We start from the raw sequence: 21,203 nt of genomic DNA on the forward strand, positions 1-21,203 counted from the left end.
TCATCTTGGGCTCTGCCCAAAACGTTTTTGATTCCCTGCCCGTTTCTGATGGAGGATTGCCAAAGGAGAACTGATCCATGGTGTGTGATCTTGGAGATACGCCCCTGCAGAGATATATATATATTCATCATCAGAAACTTCTTTAAAGATCTGGAATCTTAGCAACCATGCCCCCCCCCCCTTTTCAGGGATGAAGACGTTTTTGATGTCAGAAAGGTTAAAAACTGGGCAATTCTAAGCCAAGCGAATGGTTTGCAACTAGAGGGTGTTAGTTTGGTTAGATCGATCTATTTGGAGTGAAAAGTGATGCTCTTCCGTGGGCATTTTAAGCGTTAAGAATTTAATGCATCATAAAATTGGACTGTAGGTTTGTGGATGTGATTCTGGGCGCCTCTATTTCTAAAGGCATGAGCAAAGCCTTCCCCTTACACAAGATTCCTACAATAAATAGGATTTACTTGTTTGGCAGCCCTGAGAATCATCCCAATAATGGTCTTTGTTCTTGCTTCTGGACCAGTTGGATTTATGCAGAAATTTAGGGCTTCAAAATATGAGGAGCCTCTAAATTTTAAAAATTCTTACGTTGCCACGTTTTTGTAATTTAAAAAAACTTCTAGCCTTTGTGCCTCCCTAAACAGAAATTAGAATGGCTTTATGACATCATTCCAGCCTCTTCCACCTTAAAACCACAACAACCTTGCGAGGTTGGCTAGGCTGTGAGGGGCCTAAGATTGATCAGTAAGCTTCCATGGTAGAACAGGTATTCCAACCCCGATTGTGACCACAACACAAGGCTGTCACTTTAAGGAGGCCTCTACAACTCGAGATCCTTTAGGGCCTTGGGATGTCTTAATCTAACCTCGGCTGCTGAATGCCAGATGACTAGACAAGAGAGGCCTATAGATTTACAAGCGTGTGTTCATTTTGTGCTAACTACATCATACAGCCTTTGAGACTGGGCCGTGACTAATTGCCAAAAATAACTTTTTGGAACATCCACTGCCAGCTCAACCACTACATTCATACATTCACTTGCCTAGAATCAAGAGTTGAAAAAATGGAGTGATGTCCAGGCATGAAGGTTAAGCTGGTGCAGAGAGGAGTTTTTGCTGAACTTTGCAACCCAGTATATCTTTCCCCCCTTTTCCTCTATCTTTCTTCTACACTTGGATACTGTTCGCTTTCATCCTTGGGAAATACCCTTGAATGAGGCAAATTTCCCTCGAATCCCTTATGAACGAATTGGGAGTCCAGGTAATTGCATCTATGTGCAATTGACGCTCTTGTGTAGAAAAGTTTCCAGTTATTTAGTATATTCCCCATCTTAAGCTTTACCCTAGTCTCTTCCCTGCCTTATCTTCTTGGTACAGATGGCCCTGCCTGCCTATATCAAAACAACCCTGTCTCAGTCTTCAGTTATTGGCCAACATTTCTGGATTCCCCACTCACACTCTAAAACCAGAATGTGAGAATGGATCCAGAAAGGAAACTGGGAATTGTTTGAATATGGCACTATTGCTTAAGTAGACAAAACCAACATCACCCTTCTGTTTTTCTTCCTGCATCTTTGCCACGCAGGAGTGGACAAAGGTGGTCAAGATATGCCCCCCCCCCACCAGGGTCCTGAAATAAGGCCTTCCCTATTATTTCATGTGCTCAAACTTCTCAAGGTGTGGCAGACCTTCAAGGAGACATGAGTTTTTCCGCCCAGCCCATGTTTTGTAGCTGTATCATGACGCCTTAGCAGTACTGCAGGTGACAACGCTGAGGGTCAGGGGGCTGGCTCCAGATTTATTAGAGCTTTTTCATTTTTTTTTTTTGTCTTTCACATTTGAAGAACCAAAAGCATGCCACAGATACCTAATGCTGATTTCTGCCAATCGGATCAGTCAGTCTTTTGATTTTGTTATGGCGAGCGAGCCTGACAATCTTTCCTAAGAGAGGGTTAGAGAATGGTTGGGATACGCCGTCCACTGTTGAAAAAGAGAGGAAGGGGCCCCTCTGACTACAAGAAAAGACTCCAGGGGGAATTATGAGACAGGCATGGATAAATGCCTGGCACTGTAGTAAGGTGGTCTGACTAAAAAGCTGGCTGGATTGAACCCAGCATTTTGTAAACCCCTTTGTACAAATGATGGAAGGAACTGTATAACAGAAGGAATCCAATTTTCAGTGTTCCATACCCATAATTTTTCTGTAGAATGGGCCAGAAGCAGAGGGTCGTGGCTTATGTGCCCTATTTCTGCAAGAAAGAGGGAATATAAATTTTAAAAGAACTGAGTGGTGAGGTAGATAAATTATACAGGCTCCCCAACCTTTTTGAGACGGTGGTGAATGGCATGCCAAAGGGATTACTAGAGTAGCTGTTGTCAAACTTAGTACGGCTGCCCTAGGAGCTGAAGGGAATGCTTCCCTTCTCATGGCTCTCGGGACAAAGCAAATCCTAAAAGGTGAGTGGAACACGCATTGACTAAGGCAGGGGTAGCCCGAATGCTTCCCAGTCCTCCTGATCTTCCAGTAGAAAACCCTTTCATTTGAATAAGGGCAGAAATAACAAGCATATCCTTATAATGGTCCCATCTGCTTTCTGAAAAGGTCAGTGGGCACTAAGGGAAATACTGGTGGGTGTCATGGTGTCCCCTGGGAATCTTGAAATACTGTGTTTTGGAATACATAAACAAGCACAATTTATTCCAACTTACTTCAACAACTAATTCAAAATTATCCCGAAGTCTAAAGATGGAGACAACATCTAGGGCCACCATCTGGACGTTCAAGGGATGGCAGGTTGCAGTGGATGAGCAATAGGGTTGTGAGTGTCCTGCATATTGCAGGGGGTTGGACTAGATGACCCAGGAGGTCCCTTCCAACTCCATGATTCTATCTGATCTGATACGGCAGTGGTTCGGCAACCATCCACACAACAGCGTTGCAGGATAGTTTGAGATAGAGCATTCATCTGTCTGGAGCAGCGGAAAAAATTGAGATCAGCATGGTGGGATAAGAGGCAGAACTGAAATGAGAAACCCTGGGGGAAAAAACCCCAATTTATATACAATCAATGAGAATTTATCTTCACACCATTTGTCAGTTTTGGTTTAATTTCTGTGAAAGAAGACTTGCATAATGTTATGGTTGGGGGGTTACCACAACATGAGGAACTGTATTAAAGGGTCATGGCATTAAGAAGGTTGAGAACCACTGTGATACAGAGAAATACAGGTTTCAGTATTCAAAATGAAGCTCAGGAAACACTGACAATCTGATTATTTTATCTCTGGCCAGACAGTTAAGAAATCCTCTCTTTAATTTCTGGACAAAGCAGTACCAAATTAATGTTTGATAAAAGAAAAGATAGATCAGTTTGTTACAAAAAATGTTCAACCCACAATCAGTTTTATCCCCTTTGTTTCCTTTCATCAAAATTTCCCTTCTCAAACTTCTGGCATTAAACTAGGATAGAAACAAGTTGTCTCATGTCTTTAGTAATTGATTATTCCATATATTCCCATACATGGTGACTTACAGAACGGGTTTTAAATGTTTTGTATCAGTCTTAAAAGTTGGTTGCCACAGAGAGCATTAACGACAAGTTCTAAAATTGGAGATAAAACATACATTTCAAAATCCCCTTTGATTTAAAAAAATGCAGTGGATTTTTTAATAAGGAATATTTAATATTCAGAATGGCTTTCAGATTCAAAAACAAAGAAAAATTCTAATGTCTTTTTTATAAGGACAAAGTGACATTTTTTCTTTCCTTTTTTGTTCGTTTATACTCAACAGCCAGCCTGACCAGGAATTCTGTGGGACACAAAAGCTTCCGTATCTACACTTTTTATCTGTTGTAGACTTTTGAACGTGTCCTGTCTGGATGTAGGAGCTGTCCTTTACCCATATATATAAATTGTATGCACACTGTTGCATCATTTCTCTGACTCTGCAATCCAGTTTTGTGACACTGTTGTATATACATGGTACTGTTTTGAGTGTGTTGTTTCTAATTTATGTACTGCTGTTATTACCCTTTTTAATTCGTGCAATTTGCTTGGAGTCTCAGTGAGAAAGGCAGGCAATAAATAAATAATAAATAAATAACATGTGTCTGGTTCTCTGAGGTGTGTGCCAGTACATCATTCTGGCATGACCTTTCAGGAACGAGATTCTTGTCGCTTCATAAAATGTACAATGAGCCAGTCTTTGTGCCCAGTTGCAATATTTGGGGATGGAAGGTGCCGTCAAGTTGCAGCCGGCTTATGGCAAACCCATAGGTTTTTCAAGGCAAAATATGTTTGTTTATTTATTTGGATTTTTATACCGCCCATTCTTTACAGCTCTGTTCAAAAATGGTTTGCCATTGTCTTCTTGTACTAGAAGAACCTGTGAAGAAGTAGAGATCTAATTCTTACTGAGGAGGTAGTACAGTTGCTGGCGCTATACTACTCTAGGCCCTAAATTCTCCTTTATCTCAACCCCCCTCCACATTGAAAAGTAGAGTAATGGAGTTATATATCAGACATTCTCAACAGGGGGCTACGTAATCCCCCGCCAGGATGGTCTACCAATTGGGTGACATTTGGAATTTTGTATTATGTCTTCTCTCTGTTTACAGCCAGCCAAGGAGAGTTGGTTAGTACTAATCTCGCTGTCTTGAGGGCAAAACCTCAGATTTCTCTTCCAGACAAAAAAAAATCTCTTGAGTCAGTTGGTTGTTGGCTAATAATTCCAAAACGACAACACTCTTCACAATAGAGCCCTCAAGGATGAGTGGGAGACTTCTTATAAATAGGAACTCAAAGTGACCATTAAGGAGTGAATGAGGAACAAGGGTACCATTGGGTGTGTACTTGAGATCTGTGCAGTGTATGTTGGTTATCTCACAAGTATGCTTAGGTAGCTGCCTTGTCTGTTTTGATGTCATTTTTTCATGTGAGGAAAATATTGCTTATGATTGGCAAGGGTATACTACAGACTAAGAACTACCACTGTAGCTTCACCTTGTCTTGCCAGATTTCTAAATCCAACACACACACACCCTCTAAAAACACCCACTTATGTCAACATCTTAATCTGGTAATAGACCTATTCAAAGGGCCAGCTTTAGAAATTATTGCTGCAATCTATATTGCTGTTAGTTATAGTTTTAATATGTTATTATTTTTAATTATTCTACTCCCTGATGTATACCGCCCTGAACTGGCGTGATCATGGCAGAATCTAAATAAAACATTTGGTTGAGATCAATGAGTTGATCACATCTACCAGCCCCCCAGCACCCCCTCCCACCAGATATGCCCACGGTACATTTGCAAGGCAATCTCTAGTCTGGTCAATCTGTTAAACCATGGTTATACGTTAAATGGTTAACGTTTTAAATGTTCAGTGATGGTGAAGCAATGTACAGAGTTTAATTTCAGAGCATATTGTACCTCATACTATTATAATATTATCATATTATACTGGAACAGGTACATGGACTTCAGTGCTGGCGAACCAAACTGGGCCGCCAGAGAGGACAGTATAAAAATGTAATAAATAAAAAAATAAATCAAACATTAAGGAGCAGCTAAGGGACCAGAGTCTGACTGAACATTACAATCTGTTTATTGTACAGGTTGCCTCATAAATATAGCTAGATCGTGGACTTTTCTTATAAAACCTAACTCCCTTGCCTTGTGTGTTGGTCTGAAGTTGCACAATAAAATCAGTCAAGTAGGTCTGAAGAAGAGTTCTTGCACTTGAAAGCTCACGCCCTGAATAAATCTTTGTTGGTCTTAAAAGGTGCCACTGGACTCTGATTTTATTGTGCCCCTTGCCTTGCTCTTTCTGCAGGAGGGGCTATTTTTTAAAAAAGTATTCGACGCTTGTTCTCGGGAAACCGCTTTGTCCGTGTTGCCATGACCTTTATCGTAAGAATTTTTAAAATGTAGGAGCGTCTGCGCGTGCAACTCTAACTTGGGGAGCGGGGAGCAATGCTGCTCTCTGGCGTGCACAATATGGCGAGGCGTCTGGTCAAGCTTCGGAGCCGAAGTTGCACAGACCGCTCCTGGCTCCTGCTTGCCCGTCACTGGAATTTTCCACTCCAGCTGCCTTCGCTCCCCGCCCCGCCATCGTTCCCGGACTTGCAAATCAGCCGCCCTCGAGCTCCTCCCCCTTCCCCTCCTCCCGCCAATATTCACAATAGGGCGGGACTAATGCGCCTGCCAGAGCCGCGGTGGGGGGAGGGAGGGAGGGGAGCCTTTTTTTCCCGCGCTCTAAACGGGAGCAGGAGGCGCCCATGTGGGCTAAACGGGAATATGCCGAGCTTTGCTCCCCTTATAAGGAGGGCAGGAGAATGAAGGCATGCGATTGGATCATTCAAATGAGCAGTTCGCTTAGCAACAGGCATCTTATTGGTCGAGTGGGGGAGAGAGAAAAAAAGAGGGCTATATGCTATGGAGGGAATGGGAATGAGGCCATAGGGGAGGGAGTTGGGCAATGGGTTTCCGTGGCAACGAAGGGGAGGGTTTTTTCCTCTCTCCCCTCACAAAAAATGGTGGGGTGGAATTTTGCCTCCTGAAGGGGGTTGTATCTCGTCGAAATTAAGGGGTTGGTGGGCTTTTAATTTGCTGGTTACCTCAGTATATATATATATATATATTTGTAAGTGAGGTTGATCTATCCTTGTGATGAGGGGGAGATGGGGATAAATATAAATAAATAAAAATGACACAGCTATGCAGGCACCTGGGGTGGATGATGCTCGAGGCACATGAATAGCCATTCTTTCTTTGGGTTACAAAAGCATAAGAAGTGTCAGTTTTTTAAAAGACACATTGAATTTGAAACATAGGTCTTGTTCGCCCTCAGTTTTTCCTCAAGGACGAGACCTGTTGGTCATTTTGGGCTGGGAGTGTTCCCTAAGGAAAAGATGGGATAAACCCTTGTGAAGGAGGGATTTCTGGCCTGGCACATCTCATGTGTATTCACTATTTATTGGCTCACTCATGTGCACTTAGTAATATCTTAGGGGGGTGTAAAAGACCTGTCAAAAGTGTGAACAGAACATCCAAATAGGCAGGCAGTGGTGTTCTAGTGCTACTGTAATTTTTAGGGGCAGAGGCTGTAATATACTTTAAGTATTGATAGTGACACGTTTTTGAAACATGGAGCACATGCATCCCTCACACCTTGGAGAAGAGCTGTAGTTCAGAGGCTGAACATCTGCTAGGCATGCGGACAGTTTCAGAATTAAAACCCAGCACCTCCCATTAAAAAGATACGGTAGAAAGTGAGGTGCAGGAGTTCCGTTTGAGACCCTGGAGATCTGCCACCCGGCAGAGTAGAAAATGCTGACCTTGCTAGACCGTGGGTCTGACTCAGTAGAGTGCATTTAGAGAAGAGTCATGGCTCCAAGCTTTGTAAGATATGAAAAGACCTATGCTTGTGACCTTGCAGCATTGTTGCCAGTCAGAGGCAACAATAATGGCCTTGACAGTCGCCATGTTGTAAATGTCTTCCTGTTAAGTTTTTGCATCCCTTTGAGTTAGGGAGAAACTGAGATCTACAACACACACTGACTCAAAAGATTTCATACTCAGAATTGACTTCCAAAGACGTTTGCATATGCAAACTAGAATATATGCTTGCAGCAGAAGAAGAATCTTTCTTCAAAGTACCTTACTTGTGCTTGTCAGAGAAGGTGATCATTAGCCTGCTCCTTTGAAGATTTCCCATCTTGATTCCTCAATTATGTCAGCATCTTATGCGACAGAGAGAAAGAATGCCCAGTTTCTTTGTTGGGTAGGCACAATATTAAATGGAACCCACTGTTTTGTGAAAGAAGAGACCAGAGAGTGAATATTTGACGGAGATGTTTTTGTTCGATAATGTCATTATGTTCCACTTTTTTTCACCATGGCTGATTCCCTTCGAATTATACTTTTGAACTCCAGTTGCAAACAGAGTTGCAAATTTCAAAGGAGAGATGTGATAGGCTACTTATTTAAAAGAAGAAATATATTCATTTGATAGAATGATGCCCCATATAGTTATGCAAGAATATTCCTCTGAATTTTAGAAAATTGTCAGCATAGGCTGGAATCTTATATGATCAACTCTGAAATTTCCTTCAATTAGGAGCTTAGAAAGTGTTTATCAGTCAAATGACCAAAAAGACTCTCTCTTGAGACTTACTTTAGCCTTGGTAATTATTGCTCAAGAAAGTGTATCCTTTTCCAAACTCACTAAAATTGTGTATGGACCCACCTTCCAACAGTGTTTCTGCTATGGGGTGAAATCGGCTTCCAACCTTTAACCTTCTATGAGGCATGAAAATAAGCATATAGGCCAGTTCAGATAACTAAGAAGAAAGCGGATGCCTCACGTCTTCTGCTTTGACCTCTCACTCAAAGTAAGAAATACAAGTAATTTTCACCCCTAGCCTAGCTTCTGAACTGACATGAATATAACTTTCCAGTTCCTCAAGGTGGGCTCTCTCTATAAAAATGAGACAGAATCAGTTCTGCTGTAATGGATTGTTATTTATTTATCATATTTTAGGATTATCTGGCAGCCAGGCAAGAAATGTTTGGAGGGGTTTGCCATTGGCTGCCTCCGCATTATGATCCTAGTGTTTCTTGGAGGTCTCCCATCCAAATATTAGCCAGGGTTGACCCTGCTTAGCTTCCCAGATCTCATCAGGGCTAACTAGGAAAATCAGTGGTTTAAAAAATAAGGAAACTATCAATGTCACAACAGATCAATTGGCCTTCTGGATACAATGGGATAGCTGTATTCCAAATATCTGTTATCTAAAGTCTGAGCAACGAGTAAGCAAATAATACTCAGAGAATAGACAGGATTTATGTCTGGAAGTGCTACCGTAGGTAATTTTTCTTCCTGTTGATAAATCCAGATTCCCAAATTGCTTTTGGCCTTGATTGATCCTTATAACATTTTGTTCTATTTGCAGAAATTGTGACCCAAATTTAAGTAAATCAGTTATAGAACTCTTTAGACAATATGGAGCTCGGACCTAAACTTTGGATGCTGCTGTGGTACCAGGCACATCCTATGTTCTCTCTGAGCAAAGAAAGCAATATTTCTTAAAACAACCGCAAGGCCCTGAGAACACAGAAAGTGCAGTAGAGTCCATAGTCACCAGCCATGCTAACCGGTCAACGAGTGGCATAGTGACACTGTCCCCTGTGTGAGCTATAGATAGGAACAGACAACCAATGGACACTCATGCCAGCACACCCCCCTCACATCATGCCCAACAAAAAAGGGAGGAATGAAGCAAACATAGCATCCTTCTCTGCAGGGAAAACTGAAGGGTGCCTGCTAGGAGTCTGGCAGGTCCAGGGAGGTCCTTGGGAGCTCCACAGATGGGAGTTTGAATCCCCTCTTGCAAGCATGACCTTTCAACAGGCCAAAACAGAAAAGGAAGCATGGATAGCCCAGCCATATCACACAGACACTTCCAAAAGTCATTAGGTGGAAGAGACCCTCCACACACATCCCACTCCCACTGAAAAGCCATGGCCTCTCCCACACAAAGGGCCAGATCCTGGAGGGAAGGCACGACATCCGTGGAGTACCCTAAAGGCAAGGAAAGGGGGTGAGACAGACATTAGGGATGCAACAAGAGACCACGTAATAGAGGCTCTGCTGTTGTCCCCTTAGCCAAGGCACAGATATGGGAATTGGCTTCAAATCTATCCGGGGCGGGGGTGGTGGTCTGGGAATAAGGAAAAACTTAAGTTATTTATGATCTTCAGTGGTTTCCTCATTGTTGCTGGAGATGCCTGTTCAGCACAGTCGCAATGGGGCTTCCACATGGGCTCACTACATCTTCCCTATCCCGTGCTTTGTAGCAACCACCCCACAGCTTCACACCACTGAGGGGACCCTTTTACCTTTGCCCCAATCCTAAATTAGTAAGAGCCAGCATGGTGTAGCGGTTTAAATTGGTGGGCTCTGATCCGGAGAACCTGGTTTGATTCCCCACTCCTCCACATGCAACCAGCTGAGTGATCTTGAACTACCACAGTTCTCTTAGAGCTCTCTCAGCCCCACCTACAGTACAGAGTGTCTGTTGTGGGGAGAGGAAAGGAAAGGGTTTGTAGTGAAAAGTGGAGTATTAAAAAGAACCAGCTCTCTAATTGACGTTGATATCCTATTACTGTTTTAAAACTGATTTCTTATCTACCAAACACCCATCTACCATAGACTGCGAAACAATCCATACATTTACCAACCTGAATGAGGAATGGAATTCTCTGAAAGGAAATCAGATTGATGGGGTTGCCAGCTGTCACATTTCAGCAATGTTCCTGTACCTTTGAAAGTGGTGGTGGAAGACAACAGAACCCCTGTCAGTGCATGCCATGTCACACACACAACTGTGCTTGCTAAACCACTGCTTGGGCTGCTTCATAGGACTGTGACCCTGCAAGGCAAAAGCCATCTTGAAGATTTAACCAGAAACAGCAACAGCTGGGGCACTTGGTAGACATCCTCCACTTGCATATGGAGTCACAATGGCATAATATTCCGGTAATTTTCTGACAGCGCATTGCTTGATGGGATCCTTTCTGTGCTGTGCGTACTTAACCCTGTTTCCCGTCTGTGGGAGACACTGCTAACAACTGTTGAGAGAAGGGGAATTGCAAATCCAGTAGGTACATGTTGCTCTGAGAAGGAATGGAAGAAAAGTTTGAGGCAGGATTTCCCTTCTCCTTCAATTATCTTGGTGGGGTGATGATGCTTCGTGGCCTGGGGGGCCTACTACTCCATACCATAGTTGACGTACTTTCCATAGAATTTTCTTGGCAAGAAAGACGGGGTGTGTTGCAAGGTCCTTCTCTGTGCGTCTATAATTGGCCTGCAGGCTCTGACCTCCGCAGTTCGCCCCCTCACCACGTTGAGGAATACAGTAGGACTTTGGTGGGGTACCTTGCCCTAATATCCCCACCTGGAGGAGCAGTGGGTCCAGGCTGGTGTTCAAATCCTGATTTTGAATACCTAAAAGCATTCTGAACAGAACACTGTTGGCTATTTGTGTAAACTGCCTTTCAAAAAAGTGCCTATTACCACTCTGTCATCTGTTGTCGTTTATACATGGGTTAGGAGTACTGTGATTGGCTTAGTTAGTATCTATCTAAGTTAGTTGAATGGATATCCTAGTTTGTGCCTTGGCTAGGGATGGGCACGAACCTGGAATATATGGCTCAGTTTGTATAATGCCCACTTCGTGAACCATGAACCATCACAAACTTTTCATGGCAGAACAATCCCATAGTATGCTAGAGACACTGCAGGATGTTTTTGGTTGATTTTCCTTTAGCTGTCTTCCAAGTTTGGTGAGGATTGAATTAATGGGGTCCCAGTTATGGCCACCCAAAGGTGCTCCCAGGAAAGTGCTTTCCGAGGACATGACAGGCACAGGTTCAGGAGTGTATAAAATGGATTATGTGCAAGCTAGACACATTGAAATCACAGGGAACCTCTCCCAAATTCTCCCCCCCCTTGCTTTGAAGTTTGGTATTGAGAGGAGAATTGTATCCATTCACAAAAGTCACGAGCAGGGCCCTTGTTATGGACAGAAGGGGTCCCCAGGTACGGTCTGCACGCCCACCCACAAAAAAACATAGAAGCAACCTAGCTGTGCAGGTATGATGGGAGGAGGTATAGCTGTGGGGGGTGGGAGAGGGAAATGTGAGTTAAGATGGAAGTTCCTAATATAAATGGGATGAAAAATTCTCTTGTGTACTTGTTGATAAAATCTCATAGCTCTGGTGAATAGTTTTGTACGTCAAGCTCGGTGTTAATCCTCTCTCTCATACCTTTAATGAAATAGAGACATGATTTACATGTCATGTTTATCAGCTGTTTTTCCCTCCTGTGATTCCTTGCAGGTCTCTACGTTGTTCACATCTCCCTGTGCCAGTCACTAAAGCAACAAAAACAGAGACAAGAAAGGGGCTCCTACATACGGTAGATGCAGGACTTCGTTAGTATAAATACAACCATTACTGTGTAAATTAACCTAAGAAAAAGAAAAATACTTAAAATGAGCCTGATGAGAACTGAATACGCCCTAAGGGACACAGACTTGTTGAAAACAGGTTAGAGTGGGGTGGAAATAATCCTGCTCAAGAACCCAAGAGTTTATATACAGTCCTGTACAGAAAGATTGCAGGGGGGGGGGTGTTCAAAATTATTTTCCCCTATTGGAACTCTTCCCCAGACCCCCCAAGTTATGTAAAGATACAGCAAAATTATTCTTTCTTTGATTGATGGAATACTCTTTTTACCTAAGGGAGTGGCTTGTTGCTAAATGAAACAGGAGGTAGGGATCGTTTCTGTTTGAAAGAAGATAACATGTAGCTATTCTTAAAGTAATTTCTGTGAGGTCCCTTTGGAAAGCAGAATATTTCTGCTGAGTAAAGATATGGTATTTCTGTTTTAGGATTAATTTAATCTGTACAAAAATGTAATAGCTTTGTAGACCAGATTATTTATATAATAGACAAATTTGCTCTAATTGCCACTTTTTCTTCACCCAATGTCTTCGTCAACATTTTCTTGCCCACTATTTTGTTATTTAAGGGCCTTTACTTGTGGCAATTTAAAGCTCTAATCCAAGAAAAATATGGATGTGTTTTCAAACTTTGCGCTACATGGACCGGCTGGCTCAAGATCTAGTGCCTGGGGCAGGAAACCTAAAAGCGTACTTGCCATTAATTTCAATGGTATTTTTGCACAGGAGATGTTCCCAAGGGATTATGTCCTATGGGTTAGATATGTCACCTCCTTTTGTCACCTTTAATGGCACCAAACATCTGCCACCTAAGACAGACACTTTTTCTTACTTTAGAGCATATGGTTGCTGAAAAGCATCCTGGTGCTTTCCCCCTTTCCTTTAACTATTGCATTTTAGGGCAAAATTAAACATCACTAGGGAAATACCACTGTCTCTACTCTTTCCCCTCATAATTCCTGAAGCAGGCAAGCCCAATCCCATCAGATCCCAGAAGCGAAGCTCTGGCTAGCACTTAGAAGGGTGACCTCCAAGGAACAGTAGGATTGTGAACCGGGGAGCAGGCAATGGCTAGCACTTAGAAGGGTGACCTCCAAGGAACAGTAGGATTGTGAACCGGGGGGCAGGCAACGCCAATCCCCCGGACATCTCTTGCCTGGCAGCCAGAAAATCTCACAATCTCCTGGCTATATTACATACATGCCATATGATGGATGGATGGATGGATGGATGCTGAAGCAGACACATTTGTAAGGGAGTACCAGCATGGAGGAAGAGGGCGCTTGACCCTTCCCCTTCCTTGTGAATGCTATCAGCAAGCACCCCCTACCCCATACATTTGTTTCACAGCTAAGCTCAAAAATGAAGTCAGGTTGGTTCAAAGGAAACCAGAAAATGGGGGGAGGGGGGTGCATGGAAAAACTGGAGACTGTGGAAGGGTTAATGACACTTTTCACAACCGGATGCTTCTATTTAAATACCCCCCATTGCCCAATTCAGCTCTGGGGACAACTGTTTGATGTACTGCTGCCCTTAAAGGAAAGGGAGTGTGTGGGGCAGTGGGTAGATGTTAGAGCAGGTTTTCTCAACCTGAAACCCTGGGATTTCTTAGCAGCCCTAGAGGGGTTTCCTGAATAGGTTTGGGTTAATTAATCGTTTATATATTTTTAAAAATGTGTTAAACATTTGTCAGGTGATATGACCCACCCCACTGTCCCAAAATGGTCAATGATGGGGATGGGGATGGGCCCCAGGTGGGTGCGTATGCAGCTGTGCTTCCCACCCATATTCTGCATGATCGTGCCACTTTGGGGTTTCTCGAAGGCTGAAGAATGTTTCAGGGGTTTCTCAACAGTAAAAAAGTTGAGAAAGCTGTGTTAAGGGTTAGGCTAGAATTCAGAAGACCCAGATTCAGATCCCCACTCTAGGAAGGGCACTGGACAACCAGTCAATCAGTCTGACTGTGTGTGTCTCTCTCTCCATGGACACGCTCCATGTGGCTCTCTTCACCACTTGAAATGCAGAGGCATTCACAGTAGCAATGGCACACTCACAAGTAGCTTTTCTTTTTTTAAAAAATCAGTAACTGATACATCACTATAGCATTAATAACTGTTTTTATAAAAGAAAAGGCAAGAAAAACCCACTGGTAGCATATGGGAAAGCCGGTATGAATAGCTTGCAGCTCAGTGGGGAGGAGAGGGCTAGAAGTTGTACAAATGAATGACAATGCAGTGTGGACATTAGTGAAAAGATCACTTCTGTTTTGCAACCACAGCAGAATGAGATAGCCCCATGGAATCCTTACAGGACTGTTGTGAAGATAACATGGTGTTGGGAGAACCATTTATTCCACCATGAACTTGACGGAAAGGTGAGATAAAAATGATCTACTGAGATAGGTTAAGCAACAGCTTTCACTCGGGTTGCATAAAAATGATGAATTCTGAAGAATTTTGTTTTTATAACATTACACTTGCTGAAAAACCATAATCTGTCCTATGGGTTAATGTATTTTTAAACTGTACTGCATATCTCAGTTTAATGGGATTTATAAGTGATCCGCTTTTGATTGTCACAGCTTTATGGGCATTTGCTAACGGCTACTGGCTGTGCTGTTGGTAAGTTTTCCTGGCCATCAAAACAGCAGCCAATCCTGATGGTCTACCTTGTTCTTGCTCATTTTGCTGCACGTGGAGTGCTATTCTGAATGCATTTCCCCAAAAGTCTATATTTTGTTCAGCGGGGTAAGCCTGCGTAGCACTGGAGCTACAGTATTTAGCCAGTGAATGTGACTCATACAAAGGAGTTTTAACCAAATGCTAGGCTACTATTGAAAGCTTAACACTTAAACTAATTAGTTTGCCTTGGAAAGATTGATACCTATGCAAGGCATAAGGAAAATATTGTATAAATGCAGTTATTGATATTGAGATATTTATGTGACTCTGTCTTCCAGGGGCTAATGAGATGTGCCAGATAACTAATGAATAGTACTAAAGATGTTTGCTATGATATTTTAAAATGGCCCCCCCCTTCAAGAATAATATATTCCCAAGTCTGAGTCAAAATATTGGGGGTGATTGTTTCTCTCCTGACAGGCTTGTAAACTTCCCAAAGTCTACGAAACCCACTATTGTAGACAAAGTGCTACTTTTCCTAAACCTTTGACCAAGGCTATTCATGCTTTCTTATGTGGCTACCTTTATCTACTTTGCATTCATTTGGGGATTTTCCCCTAATATTTATACTGGGATCAAGTTATGGCGAAGGTAGCCCGATCCCATCATATCTTAGAAGCTAAGGGGGTTTGCCCTGGTTAGTACTTGGCTGGAGTACTTGGCTGCCGAAGAAGTCCAGAGTTGCAACAGAGAGGCTGGCAATGGGAAACGGCCCCTATTCCTCTCTTGCCTTAAAACCCCCACGCATCGCTATAAATCAGCAGCAGCTTGAAGGCACTTTCTACCACCAGTCATTAGGTACTTCCCAGCTGCAAGAGACAGACATGTATCTATTTGGAAACAAAATATCAAATTCTGATGATATAACATTAGCGTAAAATATTTATAACCATCCTTGCTATAAATCTATAAATGGTATAAAATGCACTAGGGAAGGATGATGTAAACGTCTATGGGTCCCCAGAAGAATGGGGTAGAATTATCTAAATAAATAAATGAACTAAACCGTTTTAAGACTGAAAACAACAAAAACACTTTATTTCTATAGCCCGTCCTTCCCTGTCAGAAGCCCATGGAACAAGGTGAGACTTTCAAATTCAAGTGGTTATGAATGAATGACACAATATTTATTCAGGTGCACTAAAACAGATAGGGCTGTCTGTCCATCATGGAAAGTCCTTAATTTTGACTAGACTAGAATGGTAACCAAATACGTAGCAGATATTTTGGGGGTCCTAGAGTATGGAATACATCTCCCTATAAAGAAATGTTATTTCCTACTCAATTGATGTGGAGGAACAGTCTTCTCCATTGTTCCAGATGTAGGGCAATAATATTTCATGTTTGGAAGCTCTTTGATAGAGCTGTTTTCTGTAGCATGGATTTGGGAGTGTATTCCTTCCCTGCTCATTATCAAGCGACAGAGTTGCTTAGGACATGAAAGGGCGTGGCTTTAGATCTGTATTGCCTTTTAGGACCATAATTACAAAAAACAAACAAACATTCCTTTGCATTATAGGGTTGCCAACCAATTCCTGTAGATTTAGAGGTGGAGCTTGAGGGCAGGGTTTAGGGAGGAGAGGGGACTATAATTCCACAGAGTCCACCATGCAAAGCAGCAATTTTCTCCAGGGGAGTAGATCTCTGTTGCCTGAGGATGAGTTCTAATTCTAACCCTGGAGTTGGGCAGTCCTGCATGAGACCCATACTACTCCCAGCCAGCAAAATTGTAGCCATGCCCACAAGTAGGTAGTGCTCAGGGGAAAGCATAGTCATGCATTTGACGATACCTATGCACTCCAGTCTTAAACTGATTTAATGTACACTGTCTCTGGGTGGGCAACCCTGTCAACTGCAGATTTCTGATGGGGCTATCTGGGATCCCAAATACAGAATTCTCTGCATCCTTACCAAATGACACTTTCTCAGATTCACTGAGAGAAGCCATGACAATTCATTTGGATGAAATTTGATGCTTGTGGTGTAACTATGCCCTGAAGAGGCCCATCTACACCTAACATTGTCAGCTCCCGGCTAGAAAATTCCTAGACTTGGTAGATCTGGGAGGGTGGGGTTTGGTTAGTGGAAAGACTTCAAGTGGGATATAATTCCATACAGCCCATCTTCCAAGGCAGCCTTTTGTTCCAGAGAAACTGATCTCTGGAGTCTGGAGATCAGCAGTAATTGTGGGAGATCTCCAGGTCCCACCTGGAAGCTGGCCAGTTTAGTCTGACCTGTGGTAGACTCTACTTTCACAGTGGCTTAATGAAGTTATGCGATGCTCCTCAAGAAGAGCATTGTGCTGAAGGTTACGTTCATTAGCAGGGTCGGCTCAGTACCCTAACGCAAATACATTTTCGGGTATATATGTACATATTTGCTAGTACTGAGATAAACTGTATGTTGCAACATGAGTAAGCAAGCAGAGTCACCCTGTGGAAGAAGGGCTTTGCAGTGATCTCCTCTTTCAAACATGTCAGAAAGAAAACACACATCCATCTGTTCTACAGATGAAGTAGTTGGTTCCATGTAATGAGTCCGCTTTCAGGCTAGGTCAGAGAGAGAGAGAGAGAGAGAGAGAGAGAGGTTTCGTCTCTTTAGTCAGCTCTTTTATTAACATTGCAAAGGTCATGAAATGAAATTGGTTATGCAAGAAATGTTTTAAAAGCATGCTGGTGGTCAAAGAAGATGCAGCAGTGCTTTCTCAAAGATTCTACATGTAAACAGGTGAGATAATAGGTAAGATTATGTGTGTAGTAATAGATGAGGGCTGCTAAGGTGAAAGAAATAAACTATGGTTTACTTTAGATTTTTTTAAAGCTTTCCAGAAGTTCCTCTCACTTTAGAAGCAACAAATATTTTTAAGGCGAGGGGGCGGAATTATTCTCTCCCATCCAAAACGCAAACATGAAATAACATTTCTAGGCATTAGAGAGCACAATTCTCTCCTTTCCAGCCCACTGTTCTATTTCTTAGAGCAAGGCAATTAGTCGGATGTGACAGAAAGCAGTGAAAGCTGTGAACAGTGATTAACAAGAATAATTAAATTACATTTTCTGATAGTGGGTTCCACTACCCCATCTTGCTGGTCAGTGAGGGGACAGCGTGTTCTATGGGAGCCCCACCCACAGGACCTCGGATGGCGGGACTTCCCTTCCCCACCAAGCCGCAGACCACATAGCTGGGGCGATGGAGGAAACTGGTAGACCTCATCTAGCCTTGCTTGAGCCCCAGCATCCCAGACCTCATCTAGCCGGGCTTGAGCCCCAGCCGTTTGCATGCTCCTGCCTCTTAAGAACAAATAAAACCTGCACAAATCCAAAGCCTCCGCTTGACTCATTATCCGAGGGAGTGCTCCCTTGCAGAAACTGGAAGTTTCCGATCCCTTCCAAGCAAGCCAGCGGATGAGCCAGCCAGCAAGCTCTCTCTGCTGCCTAGCAGCGGATGCAAAATGCCAGTATGGAGCACGCAGGCTCCCTCCCTCGCTGCAGACTGTGCCATGGCATGTCAAGCGGAAGGGAAGCCTGGCACCCCAAGAAACTGGCCAGCAAAAGCTCCACAGTTGCCAGAAAGCCATTCATGGGGCACAAGGTCTCTTCCCCTTGGCTGTTGGTTAGCAAGTCTCTTCGCACACTTTGAAATTAAAAAATAATTGCAGCGTACCAAAAAAGTCCCGGGCCAGGGAGAACCCTTGAGTCATAATGCAACTTCAAGATTCCTCTAAGGGCTGCAAAAATAGGCCATGTGCATACGGTTCCCAAGCTCCAGGTAGGACTGGAGATCTGGGATTACAACTGATTGACTGGTGATAGACATCAATTCTGGCGGTCACCGTATTGGTCCGAAACAACAGAACAAAGTTTGCTTCTAGGCCATTTTAAGACCAATTACGTTTAATTCAAGGTATAAGCTTTTGTGTGCAGGCACACTTCTTCAGATACCAGATGTAAAAATGGCTACTTTGGAGGATGGACTCTATGACATCATACCCTTCCTCGAAACTCCAGATATTTCCTAGGTGGCAACCCTACAATATGCAGCATACAGGTGCAGGCCTGACCTGACAGCAAACAGGAGCTGCAGCCTTGCAGAAAATCTGGGAACAGCTTTCACTGATCGCATGTCAGGTGATCCGTATATGGCCAATGGAGACAGCCAAGTCTTTGCTTCAACCCAGCTTTTTGGCGGTTCTTCTGGTGCGTTTGTAGAGTTTAATAATTAATATTTTTTATCTGTTCTGCAGTAGCCTAACCTTTGGCTGATGCTTTGCAAATAGTCTGGGGGGGGGGAGAATGATCTTGTTCCCTTTCTCTGTGGATTTTCTCAAGAATAAAAAGGGCTGCATGATTGAACGGTTATAAGCAACTGAAAACCTTTGGGTAGATTAAAATGTTGCCCTTGAATCAGGCAAGATTCAGACATTTTAAAAATTATTTTTAACGTAAGTTAGAAGCAGCATGCCTTTTTCTCTTCAATGTAGGAATGGCTGCTTTTCTAAGACAGGTCTGCTGTGATAGGAAGGAGTGTCACTTTAAAAACAAAGAATGCTTTTTGTCAGCAGAGCTATTGTTTTTATTCATGTGCAGATGTATGTCAGCTTCAGTCAAAAGGCATGCAATTAAGGTATCTTTGACTTGGTGGCAGTTTTAATAACTTTGCTTCTGTTTTTTATTGACAAAGCTTTCTCACAAAGAGGGGAAGGGCAAAGTTGGAGGGAAAAAGGGGTGCATCCTACGAGGGTGGGCAGGGTGGTTTAGAACATAACTATTTTAGGAGGTTTCAGTTCATACAAAGTCTTCCAGTTATTTCTCCAATTATGCCCTAGCTGTCTCCCTGGTAGGGACTCAAAGCTTCGAACAGGGAGCCCAGTTGACCTGAATCTCTGGGTATTTCTCCCTCCCCATCAGTTACAGAACCAGAACTATAATCGGGAAATTTATGTTAAGCTTAACCCCTAACAATCTTTTACTCCTTCATCCCTCCCCAAATGAGGTTATTGATTCAGAATTGGAATCATAGAATCATGGAAGGGATCTCCAGGGTCATCTAGTCCAACCTTCTGCAGAATGCAGTAAATTCACAACTACCCACCACAGTGACCCCAGATCCATTCAGATTTGAAATTTCAAAACCCTGACTGACTCCTGAGCATACAAAAGCATTCTTCCCCAAAATATTTTGATACATTTTGGGCACTGTATTCTGCCATCCTGAACAGGACCAAGGCCTGTTTGCTTCCAGTTGCAGAGGAAGGTGGAGGCAGCACCAGAATCCACCCTGCCCTCATCTTGCCCACTTGGCAAGTCTCTTTAGCTTTTAAAGCATCTGAAGCCTTTTCTTTTTATCCTTTGACCGAAGCACTAGTCAGAGGCGTTTGTTCAATAGCGAGTTCCATTTTTAGATGGGGTGCCCCTGCCTGCTGAGGTTGGGGCTAGGCCTGCAGTGCCAAGTTACACACCATGCCAGAGATCAGACTCGGCAGGGCTAAGTAGGCGAGACGGTGGGAGATCTGTGATCCAACTGCCTGTCATTTCCCTCCTGTTAGCAGCAGCTGTGCATTAGGGACGGATCGTTCTGGGATCCTGGCACTTTCTGAATATCTGCGCTCCAGCACTTTGCCTAATTGAAATCTTACCCTGAAGTTCCAATGTTGCACTCTGACTTCTCTGAGTGGTACGAAGATTCAGAGGCTGCACCAGGATTGGCCACCTCCAAATGGGGCCTAGAGAACGAGAGAGAGAGAGAGAGAGAGAGAGAGAGAGAGAGAGAGAGAGAGAGAGAGAGAGAGAGAGAGAGAGAGAGAGAGAGGTCCTCTAAGCATGACTGCAAAGAGAGGTAGGGGATGCGAGACCCTTACTATATGCTTGTGCATCAGCAAAAAAACAAGATGGCAAGTGCTAGGGTTGCCAGCTCTGGGTTGGGAAATATCTGGAGACTTTGGGGGTGGAGCTGGGAGTGGGTGGGGAGGGACCTCAGTGGAGCACAATGCTGTGGAGTCCACCCTCCCAAGCAGTCATTTTCTCCAGGGGAGCTGATCTCTGTTGACTGGAGATGAGCTGTAAAACCAGGGACTCCCCAGGTCCCACCCAAGGACTGGCATCCCTAGCAGCTTGAGATCCAGCAGGTGGAAATCTACAACCAGATTGAGGTTTCCCAACTCACGGGGTGGAGACCACAGGGGTAGACCCATCCTCTGTGACTCACTCCGAAGTGTTAAGGTGTTTGACTGTAGTGGTTAGAGGTAGGGGTACAGTTTGGGAGACCCAGGTTCAAACCCCTACTCTGACATGGGAGCTTGCTTGGAGACATTAAGCCAGTCACATGCTCTCAGCCTAACCCACCTCACAGGGTTGTTGTGAGCAATGCTGAAGATCTGATTAGGGATCTTCCACTACCTTGACTGACAGGCCATTCTAAAGACCGGGGGGGGGGGGGGGGGAGGCGGATCTGACAGAATGCGGGCCACTTTTGCCTGACAAAGAATGGTGTTGTTTTAA

At 43.5% G+C, this 21,203-nt stretch overlaps 1 long non-coding RNA gene across 3 annotated transcripts; it reads left to right on the forward strand.

The window, feature by feature from the left end:
• Positions 1 to 6,453: 6,453 nt before the first annotated feature.
• On the forward strand, positions 6,454 to 19,490 carry LOC143841462 (uncharacterized). Of its 3 annotated transcripts, XR_013232693.1 has the most exons (6): positions 6,454 to 6,588; positions 10,213 to 10,539; positions 11,901 to 11,979; positions 14,304 to 14,399; positions 15,755 to 15,788; positions 17,770 to 19,490. It is a non-coding gene; the product is annotated as an uncharacterized LOC143841462 (long non-coding RNA). The 3 variants fall into 3 exon arrangements; XR_013232694.1 differs by lacking the exon at positions 10,213 to 10,539; XR_013232692.1 differs by lacking the exon at positions 6,454 to 6,588 and having other exon boundaries at positions 9,895 to 10,539.
• Positions 19,491 to 21,203: the final 1,713 nt, after the last annotated feature.

Source organism: Paroedura picta, chromosome 7 (assembly GCF_049243985.1).
Source record: "Paroedura picta isolate Pp20150507F chromosome 7, Ppicta_v3.0, whole genome shotgun sequence".
Classification (NCBI taxonomy): domain Eukaryota; kingdom Metazoa; phylum Chordata; class Lepidosauria; order Squamata; family Gekkonidae; genus Paroedura; species Paroedura picta.